Raw genomic sequence first — 25,930 nt, forward strand, 5'->3', positions numbered from 1 at the left:
CAAAGATGATCTTACTTCATCATCTCCTTAACAGTTTGCTTGGAAAATAACTTGAACAGTTAGAGAGAGTGCGAAACATTTTTGGAAATACAAAATATAAAGAGCATTGATTTATAAAGGCACACGCTGATATCATATAATACTAGACAGCAAGAATGTAGTGATCGATAACTTTACTTAGAATAATGTTATTAGATAATTTTTCCTTTGGAGGACAGAATATTGTGTATATACATAAGAAAAATTCAAATGCCTACTTTTCTTTTTGCTGAGATATGTTCAAAATCCCACCATTAATCCTTCCATCTCTGAAGCAGGATCTTGTACTCTAGGTTATATTTCCAGTAAAGCAGGCAGTAAGTTATAGGATTATCTGTATCCTCATAAAATTCTTAGGTCTTAAGGTGCAGAGGGCATGCCCTAATAATCTTTATCTCCTCAGAACCTGTCATATCACCTAGAAAATAGCAAGTATCCAATAAATATGAGTACAATTGCAATATATAGGCCACAAATGTAATGGATCCACAGGGGACCATGTAGCCTTTCATGTTCTGCTTTTTATAGGTACACCATCACTCTGTATTCCTACTTCATGGCAAAAGGCATAGAAAAAAGAGAAAAGAGGACTCTCTCCTATGAGTGTACATTGGTATAACATTGGCTACTCAATTATAATATAAGTAATATTTTTCTCTGTGTAAAATAGAATATAATTACCAAACAAAATCCCAAATTTATGAGAATTATTATATAGCATGCTAAATATATTCTGCATATATTCCAAGTATGTTTCTGAAAGAATAACTTTCATGTCTTTCTCCTTTTACTTTCATTCTCTGAAATATATTGAGAAGAAAATGAATGAGCAAGCAACCCTTCCTCCACACACACTAAATCCCCCCCTCCAAACACTTTTTGGCATTTTCACTTTTGTCAATTACTTCCACAATGCATTGTCATATGGTAAAGACTTCAGATACCAAACTCAATCTTTATTCAAAGTCTTTACCTGTGTTTTCACTATCTGGTCTACTGGTCTCTGCCCTTTGGTGCACATGAACACTCACCATTGTTTTGGTTGTTGTTATTATTATTGTTAAGGCACCCTGGGAACACTTGTTTCTGTGGAATTGGTGCCCCTCAAGAAAATATGAAATTTACATGCTTTGCTCCCCAAATTGTAATAACTCAAACAATTGTGTGTATTTACGATTATGCAATAGTATGATTTAGGTACAATTGCTTTTTATATTATAAAAATTGTTGAATTCAGAATGACATAATTTTCAAGACTCGATGAGGAATTTGTATATTTATATCACACTCTATGAGAGCTGGGCATTCTCAATGAAAGGCAGGACACCCCTGAGCTAGCCTCATGAAGTGAAGGACCCTGAATCCTCTTTCTGGAGAAGCCTGCTGTTGCACTGCTAGGATTCTCTCACAGAATTATTCTTCCCCCTGCCTAGAAGAGGCAGATCCAGAATTCCTCAAGGATCCAAAGGCTACGAAGATATCCCTAATGCCTGCCTCTGTCATCAATAGAGTCTCCCCTGCCCCAAGTGTGGAGAGTTGTACCTTCTTGAGAAAAGTCCTTGATTCACTTTTCATTTACTGTAGTTCTGAAGGTCAGGAGAAGGTGACAGTATAAGTATCTTTTGTTTTCCTCATATTTACACATACAGGTTATCTGCTTAAATAGCCTGCTTGCTTAGAAAAACATGAAATTTTTCTTAGTTTCATCATTGAAAGTAATAAATTACTCTTTGATCAGACTAAGAGAGATGTTACCTTTGACAATCCAATCCTGACCCTCAGGATTGAGATCGGTATTCTATGTGCTTCCTGTGGACCTTATGTTTATCCCCATTAGTTGACTGTCCCTCCATTTTACCAGAACCCTCTTGATAGTAGGTACCATGTCATTCTTTTTGCTGATTTTGTTCTCAGTATCTAGCACAGGGCATGCAAAAGAACAGGTCTTTATTAACTCTTTACTGAATAAATAAATGAATAAACTATTAACTATCTATTGAAGAAATAAGTGAATGTAATAAAACAAGTAATAAAATAGTAACAACAAAGAAAGGATTCTTGGAGGTCGGTTCTCAGTAATAAATGTGGTTGCGTTATATGAGCAGGGTTCACCAAACTTCATAGTCCAGGGGCAATTGGGGGCCGGTCAGCAAACACTAATTATTACAGGGTGAATCAGGCCAGTCAGAGAGAAGGAAACACAAAGGCTTGACAGGGATGGGAAGAATGCTCAGGTAATAGGACAGGACTGGTTAAGTGACATGAAATGAAGAAAAAAAAAAAAAAGGTGTATCAGGGAAGGATGAAGTAAAACATCTGCTTTAGTACCTTTAATTATCAAGTTACTTTTCCAGTTTTTTTGTTTGTTTGTTTGTTTGTTTTTTTCTGGCAGCTCCATTCTGAGGCAGATCATTCAGGTTTATGGTAGAGTTCCACTGGATAAGTACAGATTTTATAAAAGGACATTTCTCACCTTGGTTACTTTTGGAGGAAGAGGAAAACTGTCTAATGAAGCTAGACTTCAGCTGATCTAGTATCAGCTAGGACTAGTTTCTGTTATAAGTTATAGTAATCCTAAAATGATACTGACTTAAGAGATTGATTGGTGAATATAAATAAAAGTCAAGACATAGCTAGAGATACAGTTTCAAAAGATAATACCAGGTGTTGGTTACTCTACTCCCCTTAGAGAAAATACTAACAGTTGAAAGAGGGCCAGAAGAGAGAAAAATATTGGGGATTTCAGACATGAACTTTAAAATATTCTCTATAAAACTGTAAGATAGTTATAATTTACATTCCCATTTCATAGGTGGAAGAAAATTAAGAACAGATAGGTTAAGTTAGGCAGCATTACTCAGCTTGAAAATGGCAGAGCCAAGATTCAAATCAGAGTACAGTCTTTAAACCACCCCACTGCTCTGACTTGCATAATTACTACATGAGCCAGAAGTGAAATGTAGAGCTTTCTACAAATCCCTACTCATTCTTTCAGTTATATCACCTTAAGTTTACTAAGGGATTAGAGGAAGGACATGAAACAAAAATAAGAGAAATGAGTAATAGAAATGAGGACATGGAGAAAATGTGATAATAGGAAATAAAACACAAGAATGATCATGGTATTCCCCACCGTAGGAACATTTACCTTCAGACATCAGTCATTACCTCCTCTGGTGAGAAAAATTTAACCCCTTCCTCCTCTCACTACATCTTACAATTGTACTTCCCAATTATTCTAATTATTCTGTGCTTGATTCTATATATTTTCTTATGGGAAAAACAGGAGGGTCACAGCACAAAAATAATCCAGTCCACAATATCTTGAGGAACTAAAAATAAACATAAATGATCAAGGATGGAACTAGAGGGAACTGATTATGAAATTTGGAGTCAGAGGAAAGGAAATACTCTAACTAAGAACAATAGCCAGAGACAAATAAGGCAAAGCAAGATGATACCTCAGAAACCAAAGCTCAAAGAAGGCTTCAGTATATTTAGTAAGTGAGGTTTCAGAAAAGATTAGAGACAGAATCTTGAGTGAAGAATATCTGCAAGGCAATAAACTACAAAAATAAATATACACAATGAGTATAAAGAGTTTAATTCAAATACAGTAAATAAAAGAAAGAGCATAGTAGCTAGAGGGAGACAGAGTGAAATTTTATAATATCTTAATTATAATATTTAAAAATAAGTATATAATCAAAACGAATTTTAAACTTTTTTGCCAAATTCTGCCAGATTTTACTCTGTTAATCATCCATAGATCTTTAACTGTAGCAAACAATGATTTTTTAAAATTATTATTCATTAAATTAGTGCAGGATGTGAAGAGAGCACAAGATGTATTGACACTAAGTTTTTAAAACATTAATTTCTTTTTATTTTTGTCCAGGCCCTTCTGAGTTCCTGTTTTGTCTGTCATGATCCACTGAGTACCATTGCATGGCACTAAAATTTTAAGGGTTTTCATTGTAATATGTTTAAACATTATAACAGAAATGCTATATTAGTTAAAAATATGTATTTAAAAATGATTCAAAAAGTTGAGTTTGGGCTTCCCTGGTGGCGCAGTGGTTGAGAATCTGCCTGCCAGTGCAGGGGACACAGGTTCGAGCCCTGATCTGGGAAGATCCCATATGCCGCGGAGCAACTAGGCCCGTGAACCACAATTACTAAGCCTGCGCGTCTGGAGCCTGTGCTCCGCAACAAAAGAGGCCACGATAGTGAGAGGCCCGCGCACCGCGATGAAGAGTGGCCCCCATTTGCCACAACTAGAGAAAGCCCTCGCACAGAAACGAAGACCCAACACAGCCATAAATAAATAAATAAATAAATAAAATTAAGAAAAAAAAAAAAAGTTGAGTTACATTGTATGCCTTAAACATACACAACCTTATTTGTCAGTTGTATCTCAATAAAGCTGGCAGAAAAAGATAACCACCACCAAAAAATCCAATAGGTTTTCAAAAACAAAACACAAAAACAGTGCCATGCTGAGACTGGTGCCTGACATAATAGAACAAATAAGTCATACAGTCCTCTCTTTGTTTAAAATTTGATAATTTGCTCATTGTGGATATTCTTCATTAATACTGATATTTAAAATATTGCATTAAAATGTTATTTGTAAAACAAGGGGCTTTACCACATTATTTATAAAAAGATAATTATTGCTTACAAAAGCCAATAAACACAATTCAATAAATTTAGAGATGCAGAAAAACCTCTGCCCATTGTTATCATTAAAAATTTGTCCACTTTGAGGAGATTAAGGTTATTAGATGGTTTTCTAATAAATGAAGAATGCAGATGAATTGTTATATATGTAAATTAAAAATCTAATTCTATCTAGCATCTTAGCTTACCTATCTGTACACTATTTCCTTCCCATTATTTGAATATCAATACACTGAGTTTTTAATTCCTAACTGAGATTAGGCAACATTTGAGGTTGAGCACTGCTATGTGTGGTGAGTTTCATTTTGGTTTTGTGTCCGTATGTGTGTGTATGTCTATGTGTGTGTGAGAGAGAGAGAGAGAGAGAGAGACAGACAGACACAAAGACAGAGAGAGAAAGAGAGAGAGAGACAGGAAGAGGGAGAGGGAGAGAGCCAGAAAGAGAATGAGAGAGAATGTGTGTACCTAGATAAAGAATTCAGGCCTGCTGAGTAGAAACATTGATAAGCTTCCTATCTTTGACAAGATTCCTAATCTAGAGAGGATTTATCAGTTTACTTTTGAATGATCTTTGTTGTAACCATCACTGGAAAGTCCTATGCTCTAATAAAGCACTGGAGGAAAATATATAGCAGTTAAAAATCCATAAAAATAGTCTCAAAAGTCAAATGTTATGTAGGGGATGAGATTTACTGTAGACCCTGCCTTAATTTTGTCTAATGAATCCTGCTTATAATTATTCTCTGTATTTCATCATCCTTAAATTGACTGTCTCAATTAGGCAATTCTATAATCACATTCTACCCTGGGGTAGAATCTGGGTGAGAGAACTGCAAATTATGGGAAACAGAGGATACGTATCCCCATCTTTTGTAATAGTTTTATATTCAACGACCAGAAATTAATGGAGAAAATTGAGGGGGTAGGAGCCCCATGCTGTTCACAGCAGCTTTTAATTAGGCAGTGAAAAAAGAAGTTATTAAACAGCACATGATCCATGTCTGTTCTCTGAAGCACTTATATCATCTTCCTTCCACTAATCACAGTTAAGAGTATATTCAGAAACTTTGGAGCATTCCACTTGTCTAAGAAACCTTCCAAACTATTGAGTATAACATTTGATTTACAGAAAAACATGTTAAAATATGAATTAGTGTCACAGTGATAGGCCCTTTCACTGGCACATTTGGGAAATCCAAATATGAGCAATTACAAAGAAAATTTATATTTCTCTGAGAAAGTACACTGTGTGTAAAATTTCCTTTAATTGAATTGATACAAAGGTGTATCAATTTCTATTAAATTTTTATCTGCATACCTTCTGACTATAAAATAGATTGAAAGAAATAGTAGCTTTTAGAGCAGAAACTCAAATTTGGTAATAAACTATTTTAGAAAATCTATGTGGTAGAATTAAAGAAATTGATGCCATCTAATTTAAAAGATATTTATTGCTTTAATTATTTTACTATGATGCCATAGTTTGAACATATTTATGTTGAAAAGACAAGAAAGTTTTATTTTACCTCCATCTGAGCAAATTATGTGGTAAAAAAGTAGCGATTCAATCTGAGATTTCCATAATACATCTATACAATCAAGATCAAAGTTGCTTATTTTCCATGGAGCTTCTTAATAGTAAGAACACATCTGGAATAGTGGGTCTTATTCTGGAGACTTAATTATCCACTGTAGGACTATTAGGAAATGGATTAAATCTCTCCGAGCCTCACACAAAAACTAGGCTTACTTCATAGATCTATGCTGAATATCACATTAGAAAAACTATATGAAGTACCTATTAAACTATTCATAGAATAGCCAGCTTTTCCCAGATTTTGAGGGATAACTAAAACCCCTCAAATCTCAGGAACTTATGACAACAAAGATTTGTCATTCATGATACTTGTTAACAGATACTGACTGCTGTTTTTCTCCATCTGTTGTCTTCATTCAGGGATCATGCTGGTAGAGCAGTCCTTATTTGGGACATGCCATTCTTCTAGCACAGGAAGAAAAGCAAAGATGGAACCTTATGATGGCTTTCTTGGATATGGCATTTGTCACTTTTGACCCCATATCACTGGCCAAAGCAAGACATTTAGACAAGCCAGATGTCACAAGCATGATCATCAAATAATATGAAACAATTATACAATTTATCAGTATTCAATTGTGATCATTTTTATTGTTAATATAGAATTATGTGCATAAAAAGATGACCAGAATGCTTATCACTCAGGAATGCCTTACATATAAGGAATAAATTGAACAGAATATTTTCATAAACAGGGTTCATGTCTAAGATCTGAAGATACATGTGGCATACAAGGGTGGTCAACTGACCAATAACCCACTCACTCCACAGCTCCAATTTTCAGTGAAAATGGTAAGTAAGTGGAAGGCTTTTTCGGGATTCCTGAGTGAGCCTTTTATTTCTTTTCATAGGCAAGATCCTTTCTCCTTCCTACAACTTTCTCTGAAATGTAGATTTAATGGTAGAAGCTGTAATAGTCATCTTGTATCCATGAAATAAAAACCGAAAGAATCATGCAAGCTTCAGCCCTCATATTAGAGACACAAGCCAATGCCAGCAACTGTCTAACTCTAGAATATTTAAGGCACTTTAGTTAATATACATAGAGACAGAGATAAGAGAGATTTTTTTTTTCAGTTAAAACTATTCCTGAAGGATATAACCTGGTTTCTAATTTCAACTCTTACTATTTAGGTATATAAATATCAGCAAATTATTGTTTATCTTCTCTGAGACTAGTCACATCTAAGACTAGACGGTCTTTAGGCATTTTGATTTGCTAATATAACTGATAATTAAAGCATTAGGAATGCCTAGATAGATAGAATAACATGAAAACTCATGACAGGTGTTTCCAAATGTCTGCAATATTGTCAAAAGAATGAAGAGTTACTTTGTGTCACTCTGTAGAAGAAAATTAGATATCATGCAGTAAATTTAACCTAACTATAAGGAAGAAAAATTTTAAGAGACATGCTCTACCATTGAATTGTCTGTCTTGTGAAGTTGTAAGGTACAACCAGAAATAATCAAACAGATACTGGAAAATCATGTATTAGATTTTCAGAAGAACTGATTGTTGGACTTTTAATAATGCTTCATTTGATAACACATCCAACTCAACATGTCACCCAATCTGTATTTTTCTCACATAATTATAAAAAGTTAATCATTAAATTTCTCCACTGTCATTTCATGTTTTCATTTTAATCTATTTATTTTGTCAACAAAGTTTTGTGGATCCAGACTCTGTTTCAGATATTAAGGATGTAAATATGTGTAAGAGAAAACCTTTAAAACTGAATGGAATAAAGGAGTCCATGAGACAGAAGAAGACTTTCACAGACACAGATCTTATGTGAAACTTTGAAGTGTGTCTTCTGCCAGAGAAGGAGATATCATGCACTCATTAATTAAATCATAGGTTATATAGAAAACGAGAATCCATAATGTATGAAGCAGTGGGCTCTGTAAAAACACATCTTCCTTGATATGTTGGTAGGTAGTACTGTTGCAGGTGGGTTTGAGAGTCTCATTTTGAGAAACACTGACCGGTAGGAAACTGTGATCTACTAAAGTCTAACAGAATTGTAGACTAGTGTCTACATAAAGTGTACACACTGATAGAAAATTTTATACAGAAAATGTGTAATTGGAATACATTTTGGAAATATATTTCAAGGACAAGTTGCCTCAAAACCCAGCAGGAAATTTTCTTCTTTCAACCAAAATTACCTGCATTATCAGTATTTCTATCCCATCCTGAATCACTCTAAATCATTTTTCAAGGTGCTAGAATCTGTATGCATTAAATACCTTGAGACTACCAATTTTTCATTCATTCGCATTTAGCTAAAAACATTTATTCTTTCCCCAAAAGTGCACTTACAGAATTACTAAACAATTTTGCCTCTATAAACTTCCTCTTTTTTCATACATTTTTTGGTATACAGGTACTATAGCAAAAGTGGAGTTCTAGTTCAAATAAGGATAGAGTGTAATATCATTCCTCAACTGATATCTATATAAACAGCTATCTCTACCAAATCTATTGTTTGCCGTAAATGAATAACAAGTTTCATAGGGTGATTTATTTTAAAAAAAAAAAAGTCTATTTTTGGAAGCCATGGCAGTAATCTATAAAGGAAGAATAAGTCACACATTTTACCTCTCTTTCTCCATTCTGAGGAGCAGAAGTCATCATTATATATCTTAAAAATCTCAGATTACATTATGAGTCATATATGTGCCATTTCTCCTCCGAATATGTAATTAATTTGTTTTAAGTTCATGGACAGGATTCAAAATTGTTTTTGCCAAGTGAAAAGAAGATGAAAATTGGTCATCTGAATTGAATGGAGAGTGCCAGAACCCCTTGATTTATGCTATCTGCTAAAACTGGATAGGGAGTGATTCTTGAGATTTTTCTCAAGTGATAGGACTGGTAGATGGCTTGCATCCTGCTTGTTATCACATAGGTGAGTCTTGATAGGATGATTGTGTGTGACAGGAAGTGATAACCAGAAAAGTAGAAAGAGATTAAGTATAGAGTGGGCTTCTTTTCAATCAAGACATAAGATATTTTGAAGATTCATGCTGCCAATGGAAGAGTGGTGAGAACTGATCAGAAAGAAAGCCTATTCTACTGGACAAGGTTAATGTGTTCGGCTGACAATAAGTATATAACATGCATTTGACCGGGAGATGTGTAAGGTATAATCAAGAAGTTATATATGCATGGGAGGAAATACTTTCTTAATTTATTAGACACACAATATATCAATTTAGATGATTTAGCAAGTAATTTCCTTGTTATGAGGACAAGATACAAAGAAGAATCTACCTTCCTGAAACTGTAAGAGTTAACTGTGCAAAGAACATAACTGAATTCTGAACAAATAGGCAAATATTTCTACTAAGAACAGAATGGCAAGGACATCTTTCATTCCTAGATGACTTCATTAAGGGACTCCTTCCTCATACCAACAATGTAATAAATAGTAAAACAAACCACATACAAATTCATCACATCATAACCTGAAATCGAACTCACTTGATTAGTGTGCCATGATTGCTGTCTCTGTATTTTGCACTATTGGGTCAAGCACAAATAAAGAATGTAGCTCAAGTAAGATAGCTTCTGGGAAGGCTAGAACTATACTGTACTTGATGACTTGAATACTCAGTGTGTCCAAGCTTGCCTGTAAAGAACAAGGAACATCAGAACCTGATATGATGAAGAACTAAACATGAGAGGTGGTTTCCCAAATTTTTGAATGATGTAAATTCAAGGTTCCTATAGAATATCATGAAAATGGGGAGTGTTCTCTTTGAATGTGACTGAGTCTTTGTTTCTTTGACAGAATGGTGAGCTGAGGCATATTCAAATGGTTTTTAAAATAATGTGATAAATTTTCACTCTTATGTATGGAGGCTGATATCAATACTAATTTCCTCAGTACACATTTCCACGAGGTTATTATATATCTATGGCTTTTGCAGGGGCAAACTTATACTTAAAACTTTCTCACCCATGATGCTGATCTTCTCCCTTGTTTTACTCAAAAAATTTCTCTTCTTCTACACTTTTATTTAAAGACTTTTTAAAAAAAGTTTGGCTGTGCCACACAGCATGTGGGATCTTAATTCACTGACCAGGGATCGAACCCTCGTCTCCTGCATTGGAAGTGGAGTCTTAACCACTGGACTGCCAGGGAAGTCCTACATTTTTAAGATTCTGGTTTGTTCATTATTTACACTAAAGGCCATAAGATCCAAAAAATGGCTATTCAAAATTCATATTTATTTTCTAACTTTTATAGCTTGTCAGGCCTTTATTTTGAGGAAGTGCCACCATATTTCTACTGATTCTGCTTCAAGTCTTCAAGACCTTGACCCATCTATGAATGGAAAGCAGTGAAATGACATTATCTGAAATTAAACAGAAAATCAGATCTGTCATATCCCTTCAGGGGATGTCAGGTAAGAGGAGCCAGGAGAAGTTACAGAAAATATTAGCATAGTCTAAATTGCAGAGTTTGTCAAGTTCCCTTTAAGGATATCTTACACTGGAGAGCTATTCTGCTTGGGGTTGGGGTGGGGGAGACTGCTATAAAGAATCATAGAGTAAATCAACTATATTTCAATAAAAAAAGATTTATAGAATGTTAAATTTATCAAATAATTCAGAGTCAAGATCAACACTTTCATTTAACAAGTGATGTATCTGAACTTCAGTATCCTGGTTTTTTGGTGGAGAGTGTTACTCTCTGTTTTTAAAATGGTCATTGAACTAACTCTGGTAAGATCCATATTCAGCCTTTGCTTCTAATGATATGTAGATACATTGTTCTCTTATATTCCAATATTCTCCCCTCTGTATAAAAGGCAAAATAAATATACTTGCATTTTATGAGTATATAGAATGTGTATAATTCTTCTCCTTAACAGTCACCTTTTCAAATATATTTCAGTGTGAACCTTTTGTTCTCTTCTATAAATCCATATTCCCTGAACATTCTTTTATGGAAAATGTTTGCTCCATTTTGAAGTAAATTCTGGTAACCTGGAATAATTTCACTCACCTTCTGTGCCTGATTTACTTTCAGTTCTTCTTTAAGAACAACTTCAAACCATACTGTCTTTAAAGCACTTTCTATGAACCACAAAACATGAACCCTTAAATAAAAAATCTCCCCAAGTTTTATAGAGTACCTCATGTGTATGTTCATCTTTACTTTTACCACATTACAGTACAATTCTCTATTTTGTTTTCTGTGTCTTTCTGTGTCTATACTGTTGATACTTAGAAAGCACCCAATACATGCTGGTTGAATAGCCTGGATATAACTTTAGACTGCAGACGTGTTTACATTTCTCTCTGGTGAGTCCCCTCAAGTATATGTAACCCAATAGTTTCAAGTTGAAACATAACTTTTTGTGAAATGTGAACTAATATTTTCCTCCAGAAAAACAGGCAGGATTACAAATTTTTGTTACAAAGAAGAAAATAAAATTCCTGAAATATTTAACAGTTCATTCTGATTCTTGTTATCACCAGCACTATTTTCACCCTTGTCTTTCTTAAGAGAAAAACCAACCCTAATTCTTTAGAAGTATATGAAGGAGTAAATGTATATATTCCCCCACCTAATCCACAATTAGCAAACATCGATGCTCCTCTCATTTTTTTATTTAAATAATCTAAGTATTTGTCTTTTTCTCATCTTTTCTACCCTCTCCACAATTTTTTAAAGTCACCCCTTCCTTCAGACTAACATGACAATGGAAAATAAAGTAAAAATTCCCTCAGTGTATATATGTATTAGATGATGGGAGCATCCATATTAACAAAATAAGGATGTGTGACTTCGGCATTACTAAAAAGAGCTTTATGCAAATTAGAATCAGTATTGGTCTTCTCAAAGACTTACACCCCTGAAATTTTATTTATTTCAACAAGGAAACCAAGTACACAGCCTGCAAAGTCCATCAGACAAGTTTTCACTAACAAATGTGAGTTGACAATAGTGAATTTCTACTTTGGAAAAAAGATTGATAAGTAAGAGTCGCAGAGTAAACCCAGTGTATCTATTAGTAAGTGCACAGTTTTACCAGAATGGAACATATAGAATTGTCCTCCAAACACGAGGTGGTTGAAAACTGACAAGCAGATATGGGGCATTATCTGAACTTTGCCAATTCAATGGTAAATTACTTTTTGATTAAGTAGCTCACAGTCTATTTAATGATGACTATCATATCATCAATAATACCAATATAAGTGCCTTAAAAGCATGCTGCCTGCCACTGAAGTCTCATTATTCTCATGAGTGGATCTGTGATGTTTCCTTTTCTGTTATGCCCCTCATTTAATATGTTTATGTGTAATTTAAACCTTGTGGTGAGATTCATGTTGCAGTGGATGACCCTTTCTATATTTCTAAGTTTTAAAGAACTCCTATCCATAACTTAGAGAAGTTTAATATTTGTACCTAACCCTTCTCAATTTTATTTGCCGTTTTGAGTACTGGGGTTTTCAAATTCATGTTATCCTTTCAGTTAACTTTTATGTTTCTTTCTTAGTTTTATACCCCAAACATATAACCTCATGTACTTTTTTTCTTAAATACACTTTTGATTTCCTGAAGTTGGAGAGAGATTTTAGTGTAGACATGAGTTTTTAACAGTTATATAATCAATTTAGAATTTCTGATTGGTTTTATATCCCAAACTATTATATACATTCTTTGATTCATCATGACTTATGACTACAGGAGATTGAAAAGTGTGGCCCACGGGCCAAATTTGGTCAGCAGGTATGTCTTGTGTGGCCCTTTAAAAATGATTAATAAAATAATTAGATTAGTTGCCATATTTTATATGGAAATTTTACACAAAACTCTGAATATCTATCTGGCTTTTCTGGAAAAACAAAGAATATATAATGTTACTGGTTTTCAAAACTTACATGGCAACAATCACCTGGAGCTGCGTGAGGAAACCACTCTTCAGTTCACCACAGTTTCAAACACTTCTACTTTCCAATATCTGGCCTGCCCCATGCATTCCTTTCCAATTTCTGGCTTGCTCCACCATTCGTCCATTCTTGGTCTTCCTTTTATTGGAAGTTCTGAATTCAACACAAGTTCGACCTCTTTGGCAAGCCTACCCTGATCCCCCTCACTTGGTTTAAATGTCCTCTTCATGACTCTGTACCTAGTACATTATTTATCATTCTCATAGAAATTTATCTTGCAATTATCATATTTTATATTATATTTACAGATTATTATTCTTATATTAATCTTCCATCAATACAGCAGGCTTTCTGAGGTCCTAGCCTGAGTTCCTCTTTATCCTCCATACGCCTGATAAAGAGTAGGGTTTCAATTAATATTTGTTGTATGATTGAATGAACAAATCTTCTAAAAAGACATTTAATAAGACAGATGTAATCAATTGTATATAGATTCTTTAATTGAGCAATAAAAGGTTTTGGCAATTTTTTCCCTTAGGAATAACTTGTAATGTGTTGCTGTCAGAATTATGAATTAGCAACACTATTGGCAAGATGGATAGATGATATATTTACTTAACTTCCTTTGGAACGGCATTCCATTTTCCTGTAGTATTTTATTTTCAAACTACAGGTCTGCTTTATCAAATCACAATTTAATGTTTATTTTATATACATAAAATTATTTCAAAATCACACTTATGAGTATTTGAAAAGTGTTATGAAAAGTTACAGTGATGAGCTGTATTATCCTATGACTTCAATCTTCCTGATAGATTTCTGCTTGCCATTTTGCAAATGTTTTACGGAAGACATTCTGTTGAGCAGAAACAAGTCATTTATTTCAAGTGAATCATTGTGTGACTTTGCAGTTACTTTTAAAATAATCACCAAAACTCAAATAAGAAATTAATCTCTACATTACAAAGTAAATGCAATAATAATAAGAATAATGCAACTTCTGACAGCTGTAAAGAATTGAGTGGCTTACGTGTTTGCACAAATATTCTCTCTCTTGATCTTCACCAAGACCCTTCGAAGGATTTAAATTATCCCCATTGTGATGGTCAAGGAAACTAAGGCAAAAACAGGTTAAATGATTTTCCTATGGTCATAGTAATTTTCGCAGCTGGGAAGTAAACCAGGTCTTCTGACCTTAAAGTTGCTATTCCTTTTTGCATACTACTCTAACTTGATATTGACAAATGACTGTTCTCAACCATGATTAGTCTGGAACTACTTTCTCACCTCGGTTCCAAAAAGAACTCTACTCTTTGTTCTTTAATTAAGTAGGAACAATTAGGTCAGCACATATGTCCCTTGAAATATTGTTTCAAACGCCATGGAGTAACACTAGAAGTGCAGGTTTCTGGTCCCTACAATAAATATGTAAAATTAGGATACCCAGGATATTTTTATACACAGGGAGAGTTTTCTGCCTCACACTAGTGGGTCACAAATGGATTCTAGCTGTGCTGAATTATTAATCCCCTCAATTTCCCAGAGCAGATAGTCAACTTGGGTATAAGGAACCTTGCTCACTTACTTCAACATGCCTTACAAATAGTATCATTTCTATGTATACCACAATCTCCAAGTGGGTGAGAATCACTGTTATCGATTTCCAGGTTTTGAGAAGCACTGATATTGAGAGAGAAATAAAGATGCAACTGTTAGGAAATTCCCATTTTGTGTGATTATACAGCATTTACATTTTTTGCAAGTATCATAGTAACACATAAACTTGCATTGTGCTTTGTAATTTCAGAAAGCAGTTAATGTATCTTGTCTCATTTGTTTTCCCTAGTTCAAAGAGGCTTAAGACATTGTCCAGTATCTTTCAGTAAAGAGCAAATTAGGATTTGCAGTCCAAGTCTTAGGACAGGAAATGCAGCACCACCTTAAAGATCACTCTGCCTTCACACTCAACTTTAACTGTATATAAAAAGCTCACAAAAAGCTGAGTAATTCCAAGTGGTTATGAATTGAAGTTTTTAATGAATTTGGTGATAGTAGCAATGTTTATATAAAATGTTTTATGTTGCTTTCTGGTCCTGACATCTCTCCTTTTCTGTTTCCCACCAATTGCTAAGAACAGCAGGTATGAAATAGAAAAACTTGATTATTCTTGAGGGGTAGATTAGAAAGATTCAAGTTCATCTCCCACAACCTGACACATGAAAAGAAAAGAGAAAAGAAGGTATCACACTGTTCTATCCCTGAAAAATTTTCTGATATAGGAATTCATCAGCATCAAGCCAATTGCCAGCTTCAGATTTAACAAACCTACTTGCTTCCCTTAATTAGTACCCTTTTCCTGCTAAGGAAATCTTGATAAAATCCTTTACAAAGCTAGCCTCTTTTAAACTCATGTACCGTAAGTGAGCAATATTAATTGGATATTTCAATTATGGATTCATCAGTGAACAACTATTATTATATTGTAGCACTGTTACTTTTAAATTGACTCTGTTAATAACTCTGAAAGCTATGTAAAGTAAAATTAAATCCTTATTCATAGACAATTACTTTAGCACTTGTTCTTGTGTTCAGGAAGTATCAAGGTTAGGCTAATATTACTCATTGTGAATATAAATTATAAGGTCCATTTACTTGCATTCTTACTCCAATGTAACCTGAACGCAAAGAATTAAAAGACAATCAAAGACAATCAAAATATGATTTTACAGCAAAGAACGGTAAGTGGTTTTTAGGTAATCAATTTGCCACTAGTAAATAAACTTGCAATGTGATATTTATAGTATTTAAAAGTTTGTGAGATATTTTCTGTTCCATTATCTGTTCTTTATGGTTTCCTTGTATGTCTGTTATTAAGGACACAGATTTTGTCTTCATATGAACTTAAACTTATCTCAAATTTAAAAATACAGGGCATGAGAGAATCATAAAATAGTTGTGTGGATATATGAAGAGATTATATTAATAGTGATATGTTATCGAACGGGTGGCTACAAAGTCTAGAAATGTAGAAAAACTTTTTGAACTCTCCTCATTCCTTCTGGGGTATGTTAAATATACAGTGAATTCAGTAAAAATCAAAGACAAAAATCATCTTAGGTAATGTATGACAGATGTTTACACAGAGATAGATGAAAATCCTGCATTAATGCACTATGTTCAATGTAACTTTTGCGAGTACACTAAACTATGTGTTGGTGCCAAGGGACAATACATCAACCGAATCTTTTATTGTGAGCCATTCATTAGCTATATCTGCCTATGTTTCCAGACATTAAGACCACTTTGGGTGATGGATTTTATAAGAGTTTGGTTGCTTAAAATACAACCTTCAAATGCATTAGCGTTATTAAAACTGAATTGGATTCTAAAAGTCACTAGAGTGTTCACATCTGCTACCACCATTTTTCTCTCCTCAGAAACCTTTGCTTGCTCCAAATTATGCACACATTATAACATTAACTCTTTCACCTTGGCAGCTTTATCCAAATTTTACTCACATATTAACTTCTTGAACTTATATTTCACTATTTTCCTTCATGTCTCCTACCTTCTCTCATCAGGATTGCACACTACTTAGCACATAATTCCTGCTCATTATCACCTCTACATTTTGGCTCATATTATTTAATGTAACTAGAATTAAAATTATTAAGTTAAATTAAATTATTCTTAAAACCCATACCCCCAAAGAGATAAAACTACTCCTTTTATGTTCTCAGAGCATTTTTAACAGATTTATAGATATAAAAATTCAATGTTTTTTAGTATATTCATGAGGTCTGCACCCATCATCACAATGAATTTTATAACATTTTTTTCATTCCCAAAAGAAATTTCATACCCATTAGCAGTCATTCCTTATCCCCCCTCACCTCCTTCAGTTTCAGACAACCTCAAATCTACTTTCTGCTTCTACAAACTTGCCTATTCAGGACATGGCATATAAGTGGACTCATACATTATGTGGTCTTTTATGACTGGCTTTTTTCACTTAGCATAATGTTTTAAAGATGTATTCATGTTGTAGCATGCATATTCATCCATTTTATTGCTATATTATATTCCTTGTGTGGATATACCACATTACATCTGTCTATTTATTAGTTGATAGACATTTGGCTTGTTTCCATTTGGGGTTATTATGAATAATAATAATGTTTACAAGTTTTTGTATAGTCATATGGTTTCTTTTCTCTTGGATATGTACCAGAATGGAATTGTTAAATCATATGGTAACTCTTAGTTTAAAATTTTGAGTAACAGCCAAAATGTTTTCTAGAATGTCTGCCCCATTTTACATTCCTACTAGCAATGTATGGGGGTTCTAATTTCTTCACATCCTCACCAATACTGCTTTCAATCTGTCTTTTTGATTATAGCATTCCTAGTGTATATGAAGTTGTATCTTATTGTGGTTTTTATTTGCCTTTTCTAATGGATAATTATGAGAATATTATTATGAGTTTCTTGGTCATTTTTATTTTTTCTTAAACATTTTATTTATTTTCCTTTGGAGAAATGTCTACTTTTCCTTTGCATATTTTTAATAGAGCTATTTTCTTTGTATTATTGAGCTGAGTTCTTTACTATATACTCAGTATACATCTTTCATCATATATATGATTTGCAAATATTTTCTCCAATCTGTTGTTGTGCTTCCACTTTCTTGGTGATGTCCTTTAAAGCACAAAAGTTTTAATTTTGATGAAGTATGATATATCTATTATTTTTTGTTCATGTTTTCTGTTGGATTGTTGGATCATATGGTAGCTCTATTTTAAGTTTTGAGGAACCTGCATAATGTTTTCTGTAATGGCTGTACAAATTTATATTCATACCAACAGTGCACAAGAGTTTCCTTTACTCCACATCCTGGTCAACACTTGACATCTCTTATCTTTCTGATAATAGTCATTCTAACAGGTGTGAAGTGATAACTCACTATGGTTTTTGATTTGCATTCTTCTGATGATTAGTGATGCTGAGAACATTTTCACAACCTGTTGGCCACTTGTACGTTGTCATTAGAAAAATGTTTCTTCAGGTACTCTGCCCATTCTTAATTTGAGTATTTGGGTTTGTTGGATTTTGCATTCTTTTGTTTTTGTTTTGCTATTGAGTTGTGTTAACCCCTTACCAGATAAAATGGTTTGCAAATATAAACTTTCCTCTTAGAACTGTTTTTGCTGCTTCACATAAATTTTATTATGTTGTGTTTTCATTTTTGTTTGTCACAACAGATTTTTTGTTTCCCTTTTGATTTCTCTTTTGATCCACTGGTTGAACCATATTTCAGTGTTTTAATGATATGTACACTATATTTTAAAATTTTTCTTAGTGATCAGTCTAGTACTGATAATATACATCTTATTTTATTAGAAACTGCTTCAGCTTTATATTAACTTATCTCCAGTGAAATATAGCAACATTACTCCATATAGCCCTGTTTTCTCCACTCTTTTTTTGTGCAATTATTGTCATATATTACATATACATATGTTAGTACCCTTTTACACATTGTTATATTTATTGCATTATAATTTTTAAAGTTAAATTTGTTAATTATAATCATTACTTTATAAAAGTGTCTTACTTTTCAAGAAGCTGAGTGAAAAAACTAGAGCAAGAAAATATAGAGTATGTTTTGTTAACGGTCTTATTTAACATTTTGGCTATTTATTCCTATGGATTTGAATCATCATCTGATACAGCTTTACTCCACTACACCTACCTCCTTTGTGCTCTTATTACAAATATATTATATTTCTATAATTTATAGACCCAAAATACCTTTATATACATATTTGACATATGATTGCTTTTTAAATCAGTTAAGGGAAGGAAGATGAAATAAGCAACCAAAGTCTTTTATAATTACCTATATGATTACTTTACTGGCATTTTGTGTGTGTGTGTGTGTATCTGAATTACGATCTGAGGTCTTTTTCTGTCAACCTGATGAATTTCCTTTGATAAACGTCCTTTAATATTTCTTATGAGGCAGATCTGCTAGTGAGGAATTATCTCACTTTTTTGTTTGTCTCAAACTATCCTTATTTTTCCTGAATTTTAGAAAGTAGTTTTGTTGGACATAAGCCACTTGGTTGACTTTTTCTTTTCTTACAGCACCTTGAATATGGTATCCCATTATTTTCTGACCTCCACTGTGTTTGATGATGTCAACCATTAATTTAATCTGGTTCCTTTGCATATACCAAGTCATTTTGTCTTGATGTTCTCAATATTTTCTCTATCTTTGACTTCAAACATTTTTACTATGATGCAACTGAGTATGGATCTCTTTGTGTTTATTCACTTGCAGTTTTTAGGCCTTTTGGATATATAGGTTAATGTTTTCATTACATCTGATTAGTTTTCAGTCATTATTTCTTTTTTTTTCACCCCTTGCTCTTTTTCTGTCTCTCCTCTCCTATAGGCACTTCCATACGTTTATGTTGTTTTCTTTAACCCCATTTCTGTGAAGTTCTGTTAATTTCTTTAATTCTTTTTTTTTTTTTTCTCTGTTCCTCACATAGCACAATCTCTACCAATCTATCTTCAGGTTCCCTGATTCTGTTAGCAGCTCAAATCTACTGTTGAGACTTTCTAGTGAATGTTTCATTTCAGTTTTTTATTTTTCAATTCCAGAATTTCTGTTCGGTTCTTTTAAAAATAATTTTTCTCTCTTTAGTGGCATTCTCTTTGATGAGATATTGTCAATCTACTATACTTAGTTTGTGAAATATGGGTTTTTTTAGTCCTTTGAACATATTATAACAGATACTTTGAAGATGTTATCTGCTAAATCCAACATCTGGGGCTTCTCAAAGTAGTTCTGTGCTTGATTTTTTTCTTTTAACCTTTGTTTGGTCATATTGTATTGTTTATTTGTGTATCTTGTAAGATTTTTGTTAAAAACTGAAGAATTTAAATAATATATTATAACAAACCTGGACACTGATTCCCTGCTGCTTACTAGGCTTTATTTTTGTTGTCTGCATATTTATTTCTTGACTGATTTGGATTTACTACTTTAGTGAAGATTATTTCCTCCATAGTATATACTCTTTGATATTGATCCTTAAATGATGCAGTCCTGGGAATGCACATAGTCACTCTGGGCTGCAATGTTTTAGTCAGGCTCTCTTTGATTATCTCTTTCCCTGATTTCTCCATTAACCTGTCTTCTACTGTAGGCATCACATCCAATAGTTATCTTGCAACTAATTCTTATCTGATTACTCTGTTTTTTTGGACAATACTCTAAGAGTTGATATTGCATCATGGTTTGACCCAATTAGATTTAGGCCACTCTTGGGCAGTCAAGGCAAGCTGATGCTTGTTTCTGACACTAGGAAGGCTTTTTTTAGCTTTTTCTTTTCCTTTATCTCTCTAATAAAGTTTTAGCTGGTCTATGGTTTAACTTGTTGTTCTCATGGAGCTACTAGCCCCCTTTTAACTGCTTACCACCAAAATCTCCATTGTTTTGACAGTGCTCTTAGGCTTGAACTTCCATGCATTTTGTGCCAAATAAATTCAATTCCCTTGGGATGATATACAAAGCTCTTTGTTTTAACCAGTCTCTACGTCACTGCTCAGAAACCACAGACATGGACATTGTTTCTCTTCTGCTTTATGGATGGTGTGCTGAGTAGTGGTGTTATCCTCTGGTCTTTCCAGACTGCAACACAGCATGAGACTTCTACCACTCCAGCACCAGGGGTGAGGACAGTCAGAGCCCAGTATCTTCATTTTGTCACACCTAGGATAGAGCTTACACCCAAAAATGCAGGTTTGGTGAAGGAAGGAAATCCCAGTCCTCTCATTACTCTTGGCTGGAATACAGCTTCTGCAACATGGAGCAGAACGGGATGGAAATGCTGACAGTGTGCCTCTCCTAAGGAATACCATACCCTAGACTGGAGAGTAAGAAATCTGAGTTCTGCATCCATCCAAAGCAGAACTTTGTCTCACTGGGGTCAGGGGTGTGTGCACATTGTGGCTCAAATGTCACAGACTTTTGCTGTTCTTATCAATAGTTAGTAGATTTTCTTAATTTATTTTTCTGTGTGTTTAATGCCCTTTGAAAAATTTCCTGAGACTTTAAATGACTGATTTTGATTTTGTTTTTAATAATTTTCATGAGTTAGGGTTGTTTTGCTGGGGACCAGGTCCATCAAGCTCCTCACAACACTATTCCAGAAGTCATTTCTCAAAGATTTTTCATAACACATTTTAAACCTCCTTGTTGTTACACAGATCTTTGGATACTATAAGCATTTTAAGGGTGGCTACTATGCCTTAATTGTATTTTTTACACCTGGAATGACTTACCATAGTGCTTTGCACACAATAACACCTCAATGTGTGTTTTATCAGTTAATGTGTAGCACAGGATCAAAGTTAAATGTATTATAGCATAGGAACAATTTCCTGGTTTCTTAAAGAGTGGCTGAGCCCTCAAAGAGAATTTCTAATCATTATTGCAAGTTATTGTCAATTCAGTTTAATAGAATGTCAGGGAAACACTGAATAAAATGTGAGTCAAGCAAAAATATTGCTGTCACTATTGTCATCAGCAAACACCCAACTGGAAACTTTACTTTGTGAAGCATATTAAAGAGTGTCAAAGATACTGTATGACAATGCATGATGTGGTGCCTTATTTGTCAGAATGAGTTAAATTGATTCTTTGAGTCACTAAGAGAGTAAAACAAAGTTCCTGAGGGAGAATATTGCTCACCATGTTCCATGATTCAGATACTGTGTTATTTTCCTATTACTGCTGTATAAAAAAAGTCACAAATTTAGTGGTTTAAAATGGTCCATATTTATCTTATAATTCTGTTGGTTAGAAGTCAAACAGTGGTCTTACTGGGCTCAAGTTGTCATCAGGGAAGGCTGTGTTCTTCTCTGGAAGCTCAAGAGAAAAATCTATTTAATTGTCATACCTCACTTTTGCAAGTTTCCTATATTCCTTGGCTGACAGAATACATTTTTAATATCAGCAACATCAGGTGAAATCCTTCTCATATCATATCACTCTAACATTTTCTTCTGTTACTCTCTTCCAACTTTTAGTCCCTTGTGATTACCTTGGGCCCACTTAATTAATCTAGGATAATCTCCTTATTTTAGGGTCAGCTGATCTGCAACCTTAGTTCTATCTCCAAGATTCATTCCTGTTTCTTTTATAAGGTGACATATTCACAGATTCCAGGGATTAGGCTATGGGACATCTTTTGGAGGCCATTATTCTGCCTACTTCAGATACTCTAGAAATTGTGTTATTAAGAACTTGTTGTTCCATCATGTTAAAAATGAGGGAAATTTGTCCTCGATTCTAGATTTCACCTATAGATTTGATAGTACTGTAATTAAGTTATTCTTAGCATAATAATTCTGCAGGTAAATATTATAAATATCATAAATAAAATTTTTACAAGAGTTTGTCAATATTTTTTCAAATGTCTAGAGTTCCTAATGTACTTTAACTTCTGGATTTTAAGCTTGCTTTAGTGAACATTGTCAGATGAATCATTATTTGAAATATTTTTCTATCCCTACATTAAATTAGAATTAGTTGGCTATGACTCTACATTTTGCCATTTTCAGAGTCTTGCACAAATTAGTGCATTCATAGATTTTTCTCCATGATTCGATTAAACCACTTTGTTGAATGCGACTTTTGTGAAAAAAATAAAATAAAATTGTCTCTTAATTAAATGCCACCATCTCAACAAATATAATTCATACTGATTCAGGGTTTGTCTTATGTAATCACCATGATCATCATTATCACCTCTAACCAGTAAAACTGGTAACTTTTTAATTGAGAAATATGTGGCATGAAATATGCTATTTTTTTCATAAATTATTTCGTTTAATCCTTACAAAAATCATAGGAGGTATATACTACCTTTATACTCATTTAATCCATAACAAAATCGTAGCTCAAAGATGTTTAATGATTTGCCTGTGGTATGGCACAACTTGAAAATATATGCTTTTCATCCAATGACAAATCAGATAATTAGATATCAAATGCTACTGGGAAAACTGCCATCATATGACTATAGAGTAGGTGAAAGAATATTGGAGTAGGTATCATGCATTTGAAATATAAAGCCAATATATTTTCATTATCCTGTAAATCTTGCTTTTCTATGACTCAACATTCTTTGTATCACTGACAGTCATCATTTTATGGAAATAACTACAATCTAGAATAAAAGCATCATTACTCAGGTTGAGATTCAAATCAGATGTTTTGAATCTTAAGCAAGAGCACACTCTTAAAAGCCAGGCTTCTCTGAGAATAAAATAATTTCTCTAAATTCCAAAGAGTTTCCTTTGCCTAGAAAAGAGGGAAGCATAGAAGTCTGAGTAAAGCACTTTACTATAAGCTCTGGCATAGAGGGGGTTAAAGGGTATGGTGTAAAGGGAGTTTCTATTCCACAGCAACAAGCAAAACATTTCTGGACAGTGGGTAGTTTAGTCAAAAGGAAATATTCAGAGGGGATAAAACCAGGGTGAAAATTCTGCCTATGTTTCTGAGAAGAATCTATGACCTACCCAACTAGGCCAAGGTCTAAAGAGAGCCACACAAGTGAAAGAGGTGGTTGACAATAACAAAAAAAATGTAAATCTCTAATCTTCTAGAATGTTCTATGACCACATGAGGTGATTGTGGCAGAGTATAAATGTGGTATTATTTGTTTAGGCTGAGAAGCAGCCTGAGAGAATGTCAAGTCTATTCCCCTGTAGCCCGCGTGTGACACTGATAAAGATCCATATGCTCCTATGTTCACTGTGGGATGCCAAAGGTTTCTGTGAATTATTTGTCACCAGACTTCCTGTATTAAGAGGCAAACTGATAGCAAGACCATAGTAAGAATAAGTTAAAAGCAATGGGCATGACTTGGTTGAGAAGCATAGGATCAGCCGAACCAGCTGAAGGCCAGGCAGAGGAACAGTAGAGCTTTATGGGATGAAAAGCCAGGAGTTGTATAAGCAGAGACTACACAGTTGATACTCACTATGCCTTTTCAGTAGCTAATCCATGAACACAGATAAGCTGTTGACTAAACACAAGTCCACATTTCAATCAGAGGTCAGCAGAAGCCAGCAAAAACGTCAACAAAAATCCCTGTTTTCCCTGCTCAGGTTGTAATATGAGCTTCCCTTGGGTCCATACACTATTAGGTGAGGGAAAAAAATCATTGATGTGGTGTAGGTGGGACTAGGACGTGTGCATGTAGGGAGAGGGGTGGTTATGATGGAAGGGACTGAATAGAGAAACCTTGAAAGCCTAATCATTTATCTAAATGAAACTGAGTTTACCTTAAAAAGACCATGTTAAACTAGAAAAGACTGAGATAACTTGAATGGATAAGTTTATTTATTATATTTGTGTTTATTTTTACTTTTACACTGTTTATCAGATCTGGGGCATTAGAGATAGATAAGCTCATTCATGGAAAACAGAAAAGGTTACTTTTTTCACGTCTGTATCACTGTAAAGTCTGACTCCTTGCTGCGTGAGACACAATGTTTCTAACATATTGTGCATCAGTAGAACCTTCCCTGGATTCCTTTCTTTTCAGTCTTATTGCAGCACGAAGTTTTACTGCATTTTTGTTTAAAAGTATATAGAAAAGACATATTTTCCCATATTTCTCCATTACCAGGGAAGTGTGATAATAACAATGAAAGCATTTCAAAAGGAAGAAAAGACTGAACAACTATTCAAGCAACAGAACATTGAGTTAAAACAATGAAAGGGGTGGTCTTATCTTTGTTCTTAGACATTTAACATAAAGATAAGATGAAAAGAGAAAAGAAAAGAAGGAGGAAAAAAAAAAACAAAAAAACCAGAAAAGAACTAGACTAAGTCAGACAACTGGGCAATGCCTTCCTCACTTGTAAACACCTGGTGAAGTTTACTGCGAGATTTTTCTAATGTTGTGCTTCAGTTTTCCCTCTGCTTGAGAAATTCTGTTGACTGCTATTTGACAAAAATATAAATATATAATCTTGCTGGTAAATATCAACAGTTATAATTTGAGTACTATGTTATCAAACAGAACTTTATTGCTATTTTATTGCTAAGAATTTTTTCTACTCTGAACACTAGACTTTCTAAAAATGGCCATCCAAGCAGCCATTAGAGTCTGTAAGATGCCAAAAGCGCCATTATTCATCCATTTTCTAGGATTCAACTTTACCTCATCCAGTGGCTGCGTTAGGTTCATATGGATGAGACTAAGAATGTCAGTAAGTATTGTCACCTAAAGACTCATTATAAAGCAATGGCAGAACAAAGTGACTCTTTGGTTTAATGCCTGACCTCTGCCTTTCAAGTACGTATAACGTGTGCTTCAATTTCCTCAGTTCATGAATTAGTCAGACATACTGAATAAATAGCAAAATGCCAATTCATTAGTTTACCTTGAGAAATACATTACCCAAGTCTCCTCTGATTACCCAATTCTCTCTCAGTACCAACTATATAGGAAGCCAATATTATTATCGAAAATGTTCTTAGTGAGTTTAGAATCACAGTAAAGGAAATTCATTACATAAATTAAATGACTAAAGACCTCATGGATGATGAAAAATGAATTCATCTCCAAAAACTGTGATATCAGTGGAATATGATGAGCAATGCC

Source organism: Balaenoptera physalus (assembly GCF_965194825.1).
Source record: "Balaenoptera physalus genome assembly, chromosome: 14".
NCBI classification, from domain to species: Eukaryota; Metazoa; Chordata; class Mammalia; order Artiodactyla; family Balaenopteridae; genus Balaenoptera; species Balaenoptera physalus.